Raw genomic sequence first — 12,828 nt, 5'->3', positions numbered from 1 at the left:
GAGAACAAATTGTTAACAGGTCCAGTCCAAAGACTATTTCTACCTACGTAGCTATTAATAGCTACCTAGGTATTTAAAGCTACCCAAAGTAGCTATTTTTACCTACTTTTTATAATTTCTGCATTTTGCAGCACAAAGACCAAACGGCGCAACATGATGAATACCATATCTTTTGATACTGTCACACTAATGATGAATACGACAAAATTTTGGCCAAAACATGATTACTTCCTGAATCGGCAATTTTACATTTGTTTCTATGCAAAATTGATAATATACGAAGTAATCATTTTTTGGCCAAATTTTTGTCATATCCATCATCAGTGTGACTGTATCAAAAAATTTTGTGCTCACCATGTTGCGCCGTTCCTTCATTTGGCCACAAAATGCAAGTAACGCAGAAAGTAGGTAAAAATAGCTACTTTCGGTAGCTTTAAATACCTAGGTAGCTATTAATAGCTTCGTAGGTAGAAATAGTCTTTGGACTGGACCTGGTTAACAGTCAGTATTAATCTGACCATTATAACTGATTATTACTTTTTTATTTCTATCATGCTCAAAAAAGTGTGTTTTCATAAGATTAAATTAAATTAAAGACTGTCTGCAATCAGCACATTTCTATGGAATTGTATTGTTCCCAGTTGAAAATATGTTTTGCTATGTCAATGCATAGGAGATACCAAGTTGTATGAACAGGATCATTTTAATTATGAGATACTAGTAATACAAGCATCTTCTAGTATATGAGATACCAGTCAATAAAATAATAAGTCACATTACAAGATACAACTGAGATACATGTATATACTAAGTCATAAAACAAGTTTATAAGCAGAAATACGTACATGTAATTTGTTGTAATACCTGCACCAACAAACTAAGTTGTAAGAATGAGATTATATTTGTAATAAGTGATATGTACGAAAAAAGCTTCAATTATGTCAAATGTGGTTCATATGAGTTATTTCATGTGTGTGACTTAATTTCTTTTAATTACAACATATCTCATAACTTATGACATAGCAAAAAATATATTTTCCACAGGCAGCAATATCCTAATTCTCTTCATTTCTACCCGTAACATGTTGTGAATATTCAACGAAAGTATAACTAAATGTGTTGCACTTATGTTTTGTTAAATCATAAAGCTCAGACATCTGTTGATGGCATTAATAAAGATAAAAGTTTGTCACATGTTTCTTTTATTCATGTAATTTAAACATAAGCATGTAATACAACTTTAACTTTGGTTGAGACAGAAAATATAACAATACAAGCCACATGTATGTAAACAAACCCATCATATACATGACAATATAGTATCATAGATAGCTTGATGTCTCGTACAGATTGTTGTAGAAGTTTTTAAAGTTCTTGATGGTCAGCTACAATGCAGTAAGCAACATATTTCCATGAATATTAATAAATGATTTTGGAGAATCACAGCTCAAAATTGCATCTCAAGAGACAAGAGATCAGAGAGGAATTACTAACATTGTAAAGTTGTTATACATTGTTACAAGTAATGGCGTACAAACAGTACATGTGCAGCTGATATTGGAATACTTGACCTACGTCAAAAAGTCGATGAAGACTAAGCCTGGTCTCAGCATTAATTTGTTTTATATGAAGACTTTCTCACTAGATAATTCTGAATCTTTTCAAAGTGCAGCTTTCTTACTGAGAGAGATTTTAAAGAATTTATTTTCACCCAAATACGCATCTATTACGCATCTATTAGAAACTAGTCTTGTGAATAAGAAGTAAGACCCTCAATACTATTTTATATGTATGTGAAATACTGTATCAGTGGAATCTTTAATGAGACACAAATTTAATGTTTATTTAAAAAAAAAAAAAGTCATACATTTTAGTGAGAAGTAACTTTAGAAATTTTGTGATGCCTTGAAAAGTAACAGTTACTGTAACCTCATGTGTGGGAAGAAATTGTTAACAATGATTTAAGCAATCTCAATATACCCTTGTTTAAAATGCCAAAATTGAATCCTTGTTAAAACTTTCGTAGATACAATAATTTGCTGGGTGGTTTACTTGGTCAAAGGCACAACGAAAACACCTGCATATTATTATTAAAGATAAAGCACATAAACAAACTATGATAAAGATAGTACCATCATATATGTGTATTAAATTATAAAGTAACCTTTTCTATTCATTAATGAAACCAAAAATACAGAGAAGTAATGAATGCACTCTATTCACATAATTTTAAGGATTTATAAAAACAAGAATGACATTTATAATGTTTCTTTAATTCAAGACAAATTGCTGCAGTTCACAGGCAAACATTTATTATGTTGATTTCATCAGTTTCACACAAAAAACCATGTCAACAATTGCTTCTTCATGTGAAATTCACCTAGAAAACTCTCTTTTATTACATATTTTTTAAAAACTTTTTTTCCTAAGAAACTAAAGAGTTGAATTCTTGTGAGGTACTAGAAAAAGTGTACATAATAGCAAAAATTGTACAAATATTACAAAATTAAACAGTTTTATATAAAACCTTTATTATGTACAATCAAATACAAATACATGTAATAAGAAAATAGTTCATGTTTTCTTACACCTGTGTTATTATAACCCATCCAATGTTTTATAAACATAGATTTCAGTCAATCACAACGTAATCTCTCATACCTCGCCTGACAATTATTATGGCACATCATTCCAATTATGTATATATTTAACTTTTTTATTCTATTATCTCTATAAAAATTTTCATGTCTTTAAGTTGTGAAAAGAGAGAAGCACGTTTCCGACGTAATAGTCATGGACGTAGGCTAGGATGGCAATCGGCTGTCCCAGAATTAACGACAACCAGACGATCATGTTTCCTACCTGATGACGCCCTTTACAGAACTTTGCTGTCAGCATTGCTAGTGGTACCTGAAAGGTTTGAAAAATATTCAATATTTATGAAATTCATGTTGATAACAAATACATGCAAAGTTAAGGTCTAATCTATGAAATCCTTAGTAGGTGCGTATGCCCTTACCTGTCCAAGCATGGCAGTAAAAGCCCAGACCCGGAACATTCTCAGAGGAACACTAAGTAAATACTGTAAAGGAAAAAAAGGCTCAATGATCAACAATGCTTCAGAAAATGATAAAGATTACTATCGCTACAGTACACAAATGGTTCAGAATTATGGTACATGTCTTTGTACATAGTTAGGCTGATTGAAGAACTCACCTCATGGAAAAAAGCTGAGGTAGCAAACACTGCCACAGAAGCCACTTGTTTTGATACGCCTCGTGAAGAAGGGGTTTGTATAAATGTCTAAAAAAAGAGGAAGGCTGTATAGCTAGAAATATACATGTGAAATGTGAATTAAAGTTTCATTTTTATCTATAGAAATATCAATTACCTGAGTGCCCATCTGTGGACAGGTCACATTTTAACAAAAGACTTAGTAAGGTCAGAGCCACTCAACAGAGAATGAAGACTTTAAAGTAATGTCAAAATATCAGAAGGGGTTTGTATAAATGTCTGAAAAAAAGAGGAAGGCTGTATAGCTAGCATAGACTATACATGTATGAAATGTGAATTAAATTTTCATTTTTATCTATAGAAATATCATATATGGAAAGTTATTAATGTTTTGCTAATTACCTGAGTGCCCATCTGTGGACAGGAATATTCCAGTTTTGCCAGAATTCAGAGATTGAATCTGAGTTCCTGCCAAAGAAATCAGTGAGTGAAGACTCCATAGTAAGGTCACATTTTAACAAATTACAATCAAGAATGCCACTCAACAGAGAATGAAGACTTTAAAGTAATGTCAAAATATCAAAATAAGTTACAAAAGAAAGCACTTTTTGAGGGAGTGAAGAGTGTAAAATAAAATCAGACAAAGTCCAGTACGGCTCTCACCACCAGTCTTTGTAGAATTCTCTGTCTCCAAACCTCAGCAGTTCTGCTGTAACATTTAGGCAAGAATGGAAGAACCAATAGAAAAAGATCAGCCATATTAGGTGGTTGGGAATCTGGAACACAGAGTTATTTCATTATAGATGGAAAACTGACCTTGATAATCAATTAATACATGTGTATTTAAAAAAAGTGTTAAAAAACTTTTTTAGAATTCCAACCTTTGGATTGTTATCAAATTCAGCTAGAAAATCCAAATTCAGGATAGACATATGCATGTAATTTTCAAAACAACAGTCTGTGTCTAGCAGCTAAACATCATTTGTAAAAGGTGTGGTGACTTACAGATAATTTCAGCAGTCTTTCAATCACTAATGGAATTTCCATGTCAGTTAATGGTTTGAGGGAATTGTTTACTGTTGGAATGATCCACTGTAACAAAGAGCCAGTACTGAATGTAGACATTAAATTTCAGCTTGCCTCTCTTATAACTTTCACTTTATTACTGATGTCAGAAAATTTTCTTTGCTTCATTTAAAAAAAAATTAAAGATGAGTCTTTATTGCACTACTCTATTTGAAGTAAGGTAGATGTGAGATAATTATGTATCCTTACCTGTTGTACCAAGCCTGTCATCAGCTGAGCCAAAACCATCTGAAACGTGTAAGATACATACAAATAACATGTCAATTTCTCTGTAGATAGCTCTTAATTTATGTACTAGACATTTCACATGAAAGCCATTTGTTGCCTAATCTAATTAAAATTATATGTAAGATCTGCTTGCATACTTGCTACACTTACCGGTACATCTCATAGAGGGTCATGTCAGAGGTCGAATTCGGAACAAATTCTAGACTTATTAGCTTCAACAAATGTACCGGTACATGTACTATGATTTTGCAAGCAATGATTTGATTAGTTGATATAATTTGACCTCTGATGTCACCCTCTATGGGATTTTGTTAGAAGTTAGTGTAGCGAGTATGTGAGTGGATCTAACATCTTATTTTAATTAGATTGTTTGTTGCTTTACCATTTCTATGATTCTTTTAAGCAAAAACCTTTTCCTAATTCTGATAGTTCTGGGGAAGTTCAGTTCATAGCACAGAGTAGGTGCACAAATAAAGTAGTACATATCTGAAAATGAAAAAAATATTTATGGATAGTATGTGTGCTGAAATAGATAACTTCTTACATGAAAGCAAGATAATTGCTAGTAAACACGAGGCCTTTGATCCGCAATGCTCACCTGATTCAGAATGGCCCCTGCTGTCTTCCATTGGCATATTTTTTTTTATAATTCATGTACATGTTTATTTTCTTAAGTAAAATCATGATCACTCTTATGGCCCTATCCAACCCCATAGGTCATTATTTGAACAAACTTGAATTTATACTACCTAAGGAAACTTGAAAAAATGCCACTAAATTTCCACCAATCATTAATTACTTTCTCTTGTTTAAAAGAGGGTGTGGCTCTTCATTTGTACAAACTTGAATTCTATTTAACACGATGCTTGATGGTAAACATGGAAAATGGTTAAAATTGGCCAGTGGTTCTTGAAGAAAAGTAAAAAATGTGAACAATTTACAATGGGTTGACAAACAGACCACTGGGCAGTCAGATGGATGGACAGCAGACAAAATGTGATCAGAAAAGCTTACTTGAGCTTTGCGTGTAGACCTCTATGACCAGATTTTCAAACTTACCACTTAATGTGAGATTATCCGGGTAACTAACAAAGGTTGTCTTGACATCACCATTCACCATGTCTTTTGAATCTGTATATAACAAAAAGAAAGGTCAGAAACAAAGACAAATCTAAACTCTTTTGGAAGATGTGAAAACCCAGAAGTACTGTGAGTACTGAGGTACAAAATGAGGTGCACATTACAAGTAAGTAAGCTAGGACTATCATTTTGTGACTGTGATGCGTACAGTACTTCTACTTTGTATATTATGTATATCAATTACATGCTAGAGTTTATTAGCATTTATAAAAATCTCCATTTGCTATAATCTTCTATAGTTTTCTTTTTTTTATGTCAGGTCAAATTCACCTATCTTAACTATACTCAATAACTCAATAATTCATATGAAATATAAGATTGTTTATAGGATATAGTTTATAACTGTTACAGTTGAATCCTCGGAGACCAGACACAGATACCTACCCCCTGGTTCTGACATGCTGACGTGTCTACGGATTGTTCTTTTGACCTCTGACCTCTTCTGGCGACACCACATATTGACACAAACATAGGAGACCAGCTTCAGGAAGACCACACTGGAGACCCCACAGGTCAATACGGAAAACCCTGTATCATACAATTAAAAGTGATATAGCCTGTATCACACAATTAAATGTGATATTATATAAATATAGCCCTTTGATGAGGTTGATCCATAGATATATCCACTTCACAGAAATTCATATCAACTGAGCACAAAGTAAAAGGTCGATATGCTTTTCTGTGATGTCAATATACCTATGGATCGACCTCATCAAAGGGCTATATTTTTTAATATCATAAAATTAAATCTGATATAACCATGCTTGATGTACATGATGCAAGATTCATTTAAGGAATGCTTTTAAGTTTTGTGTGAGTTATTGGTGTGTGAATCACACAGACTTGTCACGTAGGCATATTTCATGAAGCACGCTAGTGCTTCATAAAAAATATGCCTATATGCAAGTCTGTGTGATTCATACACAGATAATTCACACTAAACTTCAAAACATTCCTTATATTTACATTTTATTTACATTTTACATGTTTGGAAGCACCAAAAGTATACTCAATATTTGAATTTCTTGCTGCCCTATATCGTTAAAGTTTTACTAACGTCGCTGTAGCCTTATTATGATGTCACGTTAACGCACGTTTCTCCATGTATATTTCTACACGTTAGTATACACAAAAATGACTTTCAAACCAATTTCACAGTTGGCTTTGTAGAAAAACACAGCGAATGTAAATATTATGGTTTTGTAGACTTACCTGGGTTAGGGTGGACATATAGAATCACGGTGGCTGGCACTATCAGACACAACAGGAGGTTGGTTACATTGAAAACCAGCCCCACCTTCTCTGGCAGCCATTCCTATCACAAGAGTATACAGTTATTGTCAAACAATTTTCATTCACAATAAAGATTTTTTTCCCTTATAGTTATGAATGCATGAAGCAATAATATTTTATTCAGAGTTATAAACAATGACTATGACTATTTACAAGTATTAATTCACATTGAAAATATATAGGTATGCAATAGCTCAAGTTTTTAACAAGTTTTCAGCATTCAACAAAACTCTAATTATATAAACACTTATAACAAGTTTTCAGTATTCAACAAAACTCTAATTATATAAACACTTACTTTTGATAACAAAACTTCCACAGTAAATGTTACCAATATGTAAATATTTGTACCTAAAAAAAAAATAGAATCTTGTTCATAATGTATAAAATATTATCTAATATACACTGTAAGTTGACAAATAATAGTTAATTTACTGTTACCTATTAGGGCTGGGACGATATATCGAGATATCGATATATCATGATACATGTGAGGATGATACACATATCAATACATATGAAGAAATATCGAAATATTGCCCATGAAAATCTTACTTCTATTTTTCTTTGTTTATTTAACATTTGGGGTTTAATATATAAAATAAATAAGTTAAATATAAATATAGATATGAAATAAATAATAATTAACACCATTTGAGTAAAATATTTTTGTTTTACAACATATAAACAACTATTTTGAATAAATTATTCTTATTTGCAAAGAAATAATTTGTTTATTTCAATGCAAAAAAAGATTTTTTAGGCAATAAACATAGAGTGATACATATCGTATCGTGGCTCAAATATCGTGATACGTATCGATATAGAAAAAGTTGTATCGTCCCAGCCCTATTACCTATGTATAGAAAGTACCAGGTAGACAAAGACTGAATACTCACATAACAGAAGCAATGCATTTGGCCAACTGTATGGCTCTGCTAAGAAATACTGGATAACCTTGAATGGGTCAATCAAAATTCCATACCTGCAAATAAAATCAGTTTTGATAATAAAGAATAAAATAATGAACTTCATTTGAAAATAAAGTTTTGAACATGATGAAAAAGCAATTACTAAATCAAAAGTGTACTATTTAAAAATTTCATACTTACTTCAACAAATTCTCAATTAACAATCTTGCATTGGACAGCACCTAATAAACATGATAAAAATTGTGTGTATATTTAATGGTATCAAAATCAATTTAAAAAAGTATTGATGTTGAAACTAGGTATATTATAACTAGCTGTACTTGTTATTATTTTAATTTTCAAATGTGTATATAAACTGCACTAGAAAATGTTTCTGACATGTGTCATATGTAAAATGTCCCTAATATTCATGTTCTACTGTGGGTGAATAAGTTGAGGCAAAATGTGGCAGTGAAAACCAAAATGTTTACAAATAATGTAAACCTTTGGTCTTAATTTTTGCTAGAGTATTATGCAGCAATTTTTTTTCTTGACATTAATCTTTTCACACAAGCCATTTTTCCCTCAAATGCAAAATTCACACTTCTTCTATTAAAAACATTACTTCAACAAAAAATTTATACTTTTCTCCCAGTCACGTTGACCTTTTGAAAATGTCCTTAAATCAAGCGTTTGTCCACTTTGTGTTGTTAGGTTCTAGGAGTATTCTATTTATCAAGGACTGACAAGGAGGTTTCAATTTTTCTCCATGTTTTTGCCCCATGCTTGTATTTTCATTGATTCCATATTCAGTTTGGCAACTGATCCCCCCTCTGATATTTTAGAGACATATGTTTCCTTGCTCCCAATTTCTATAGTTTCAATGAACTTTTGATTGTGAGTTTGTTTTCTCCATTTTTCATTCACTTTAATTTCAATGACCTTGGTAAATCAAGAAAAATGGAAATCATTTGGCAAAATGAATTGAGTGACATAGGAGGGACTGATTGTTTTCAGTAAACAAGTCTGTTGTTTTTCGTTTAGTTCTAAATCTGTTGTCCTTGAGTAAAATTTGACGGGCCAGACATATGCGCTGTATGTTACCTAATCACTCAAGGTAGATTATTGAACTGATTATTGAACTGATAACAGCCAGGATCTTTAAAATATCTCTCAAACTAAAATCTCAACAAAACACCTTAATCTGAAGTTCAAGATTGCAACCATAAATTGTATATCAACTTGAGATAGCAAGAACTGGGTCTAAAAAAAACTTAAGTAGAAAACATGCAGCTCAATCGGAGATATGCGTGACTTTGTTGTCCATAACACTTTAAACTTAACAAAATACTTTAATCAAATTAATATATTCTAACCAGGAAGTTGATCAACACTTATATGATGAGACATCTATAATATAATAGAGTTGCTATTTTTATACAATAATATGCAAAAGTATATATTGCATAAAATTTCATTAAATATTACATTGCATATGGGTTAGAGTTCAATGCCTATTACATGCACAAACATGACAAAGTTATATTTAATGTTTTGATTTGCAGTACTTATAATAAGATTTTAATTTTATCTAATATTTCTAATGATCCAGTTGAGTTAAAGGTAAATTCTTATCAATATGAAGGCCTCATCAGCATAATTTGTGTTGAGACCATTCAAAAATTGCACCTGTCAACTTCAAGGTTAATTTTAAAACCCATTGCCTTGGAACAACTCACAAATGTAATTTATTTCCTAAAAAGACTGTTCAACTTTCTATGTAAATAAAGTGTCTTTATTCTATGATAAAACGACCCTGACACATGTATAACCTCTTCGTCAGCTGTTTTGCTAGCTTTTTTTTCAAGGTCTTGTTTACGACTAAATCATTTTTAAAGTTAAAAGTGGGGATCATAATCAGTAAAGATCTTGACATTTATGCAAATTTTCTCATGCTACATTGTTTATCATTTTACATGCATTAAACTCCTTTTTTGTTTTGTAATACATTCAAGAATTTTCCAGAGAATCAAAACTGCAGGAAAACTTTAATCAATCTGCAGAGATCATTAATATTAAACTTATCACAGTAATTATATAAGCCTTAATTTCCTTAACCTTTACTGACAGGTATTATAAAATGCCTGCAGGTCAAGGCAGTGGTCAACCAGTGTTCACGCAGTTATCAACCTGTTACATCATGTTGATGCATGGGTATAGAATTCAATATACTCTAATTAAATCAACATAAAAATAACATACTTATATTTTATCACTTTTACCTGTTGACATATAGTCATTCTCATCAACAGTTGTCAATTTCTTAATACTAAAACAGCAGGTATGTGATTGCATGTATAATGTATTGTTGTATACTATCACTATTTAGCAGGTCCAGTCCAAAGACTATTTCTACCTACGTAGGTATTAATAGCTACGTAGGTATTTAAAGCTACCCAAAGTAGCTATTTTTACCTACTTTCTGTTTTACTTGCATTTTGTAGCCAAATGCAGGAACGGCGCAACATGGTGAGCACATAATTTCTTGATACAGTCACACTGATGATGAATATGACAAAAATTTGGCCAAAAAATGAAAACTTCGTATATTATCAATTTTGCATAGAAACTAATGTAAAATTGCGGATTCAGGAAGTAATCATTTTTTGGCAAAATTTTTGTCGTATTCACCATTAGTGTGACCATATCAAAAAATATGGTATTTACCATGGTGCGCCGTTTTGTTTTTTGGTCGCAAAATGCAGAAATTATATAAAGTAGGTAAAAATAGCTACTTTTGGTAGCTTTAAATACCTAGGTAGCTATTAATAGCTACGTAGGTAGAAATAGTCTTTGGACTGGACCTGTTTAGCACCTGACTAAGTATTTGACCCCCTCCCCCACCCCCTTCCAAGAAAAAAAAGAAATAAGGAAAATTTCTACCCCTGCAAAATAAACTGCATAATTCACAATTTATAGTAACTATGTTTGAGAAACTTTACCCAAAAAATCTTGCATTTACTTTGCCAGCATTTACTTTACCACTGCATTATCATTACAGTACTATTCATGTATAATAGAAAACAAAGTGCATTTTAATTTATAGCCCATATTTTAGATGGTGCAAATCAGTAAACTTTTAAATAAAATCTAATCACTTACCAAAAGGAGAATGCAAAGATTTAGTAGACCTCTGTAATTTGTGAATCCACTGTCAGTTGTAAATAAAGAGTCTGCATGCTTGTGGATTCTGGAAATCATTTAAAATATACCAATACTAGTATTTCAACAATTTTACAAGCAAAAATAAATTAACGAATGCAAACTTCATACAGTCTTTCATGCAGAAAAAACTTTTTTCTGGGTATTAGAAATAATTGATGAAAGTGATCATAATTTGAATATCACATAAATTTTGAAATGAGCTCAATGATTTAGAAACATCAATGCATGCACTATAAACACTGTATGTTAAACACTGCATGTATGTTGATTAATTGATTTACTGATTGGCTATAATTAATAACCAGAGTCTGAGGTATCTCTGCTTTACTTCAGAGTTATAATAAACTTTATGAAAATAAACACTGTGTGTAAAATACTCTGTAAGTGTAAAAGTGCTCAATCAAGAAGAACTTGGAATTTAAGGGAACAATTTTTCACTCTGTATTAAATATATTTGAAGAAATGAAGAAACAAACTTGAAACACCTGGAAATTTTGTCCATAAATCAATGAAAAAAAAAACAACTTAATTCCATTTTTTAAAAACATGACTTACAATCCCTTAACTTTCAGTGATGACAAGACATACTCTGGTTCCAGTAGAAATGATGGAGTCCACTTAGTCCAAAAATTAATGTATCTAACTTCATAATTTTGTTCTTCATCTTTTTCTTCTTTACTTATCTCTGATCTTTTTTCATTTAGTTCTATATGTTCTTCACATTGATTGTTAAGGTCATACTTATTTCCAGTTTTCTCATTAATATTTTCAACTTGATTTCCATCACATTTCTTGCAAGTTACATCAGCTGCAGTTGCAGTTGACAAGGAATTAATATGGTTCCTGTCTTCTTCTGAGTCACTGTGTTCAGATCTTTTTCTCTTGTAAACATTTTTTGAATTAATCTTAATTTCAGAATTATTGTTAACATCACCTATGGTAAATCTTTCGTGAAATTTGTAATTATCTGTACTCTCAAAAAATCTTCTTGATTTCCTCTGCAGTCCATCTGGAAGGTCACTGTCTGAAATCCTATGGTCTTCAATCAACATTTCCCTGAATTACACTCAACTATCAAATGCAGTAAAAGAAAATTCTAGTGCATGAAGTATGCAGACTCTTCTCTATTGTGCAAAATTTCAACAAAAGATTAAGTGCATTAATATTTCCAATATTCAAAGAGCTCCTTTCATAGTTTGTAGAAAAGTGTTCAATGGGAAACAAGACCAAGATTTAATATATGAGAGGAAAATTGTTTACATGATTCTGACAAAAGCATTCGGCATTAAGTGCACGTGCAGTCACCAGTGATTGGTCCTCAAGACACATGATACATGCGTGAGAGCTATTTATATTTTGGAATGGTCAACGCGTGGGATTTACCTTTGCCGTAACTGAACCGCGACGCGGTCAGGTGTCAACAGACAACACGGAGTAGGTAGCTGTGTAAACAACTAGATCTACGTATATTTAAAATTTTAACAAACTTACGGTTTATCTGGCTCGTTTTCCTTATGCCTTTGCTGTTCTTTGCTGACGGCTTCAACGTGATTAAAACTTATTGTTCGCCGAAGACGAGTACTTCCATCACTTCTGGGTTTTTTAATTCCGGACTTTGTTGCCATTTTTACCGGAAGCACTCATTTAATGCCTGCTTATATCATGTAAAATAAAAGGGAATATCATTTTATCTAAATCATTGACCATT

At 31.8% G+C, this 12,828-nt stretch overlaps 1 pseudogene; it reads right to left on the bottom strand.

The window, feature by feature from the left end:
- Positions 1 to 1,185: 1,185 nt before the first annotated feature.
- On the bottom strand, positions 1,186 to 12,766 carry LOC134255741 (diacylglycerol O-acyltransferase 1-like; annotated as a pseudogene).
- Positions 12,767 to 12,828: the final 62 nt, after the last annotated feature.

Source organism: Saccostrea cucullata, unplaced genomic scaffold (genome assembly GCF_032062105.1).
Source record: "Saccostrea cucullata isolate Sc308-1 unplaced genomic scaffold, CSIRO_AGI_Scuc_v1 ctg5, whole genome shotgun sequence".
In the NCBI taxonomy this organism is placed as follows: Eukaryota; Metazoa; Mollusca; class Bivalvia; order Ostreida; family Ostreidae; genus Saccostrea; species Saccostrea cuccullata.
The sequence above is the reverse complement of the archived record's forward strand: the minus strand, read 5'-3'. Positions and strand labels throughout refer to the sequence as shown.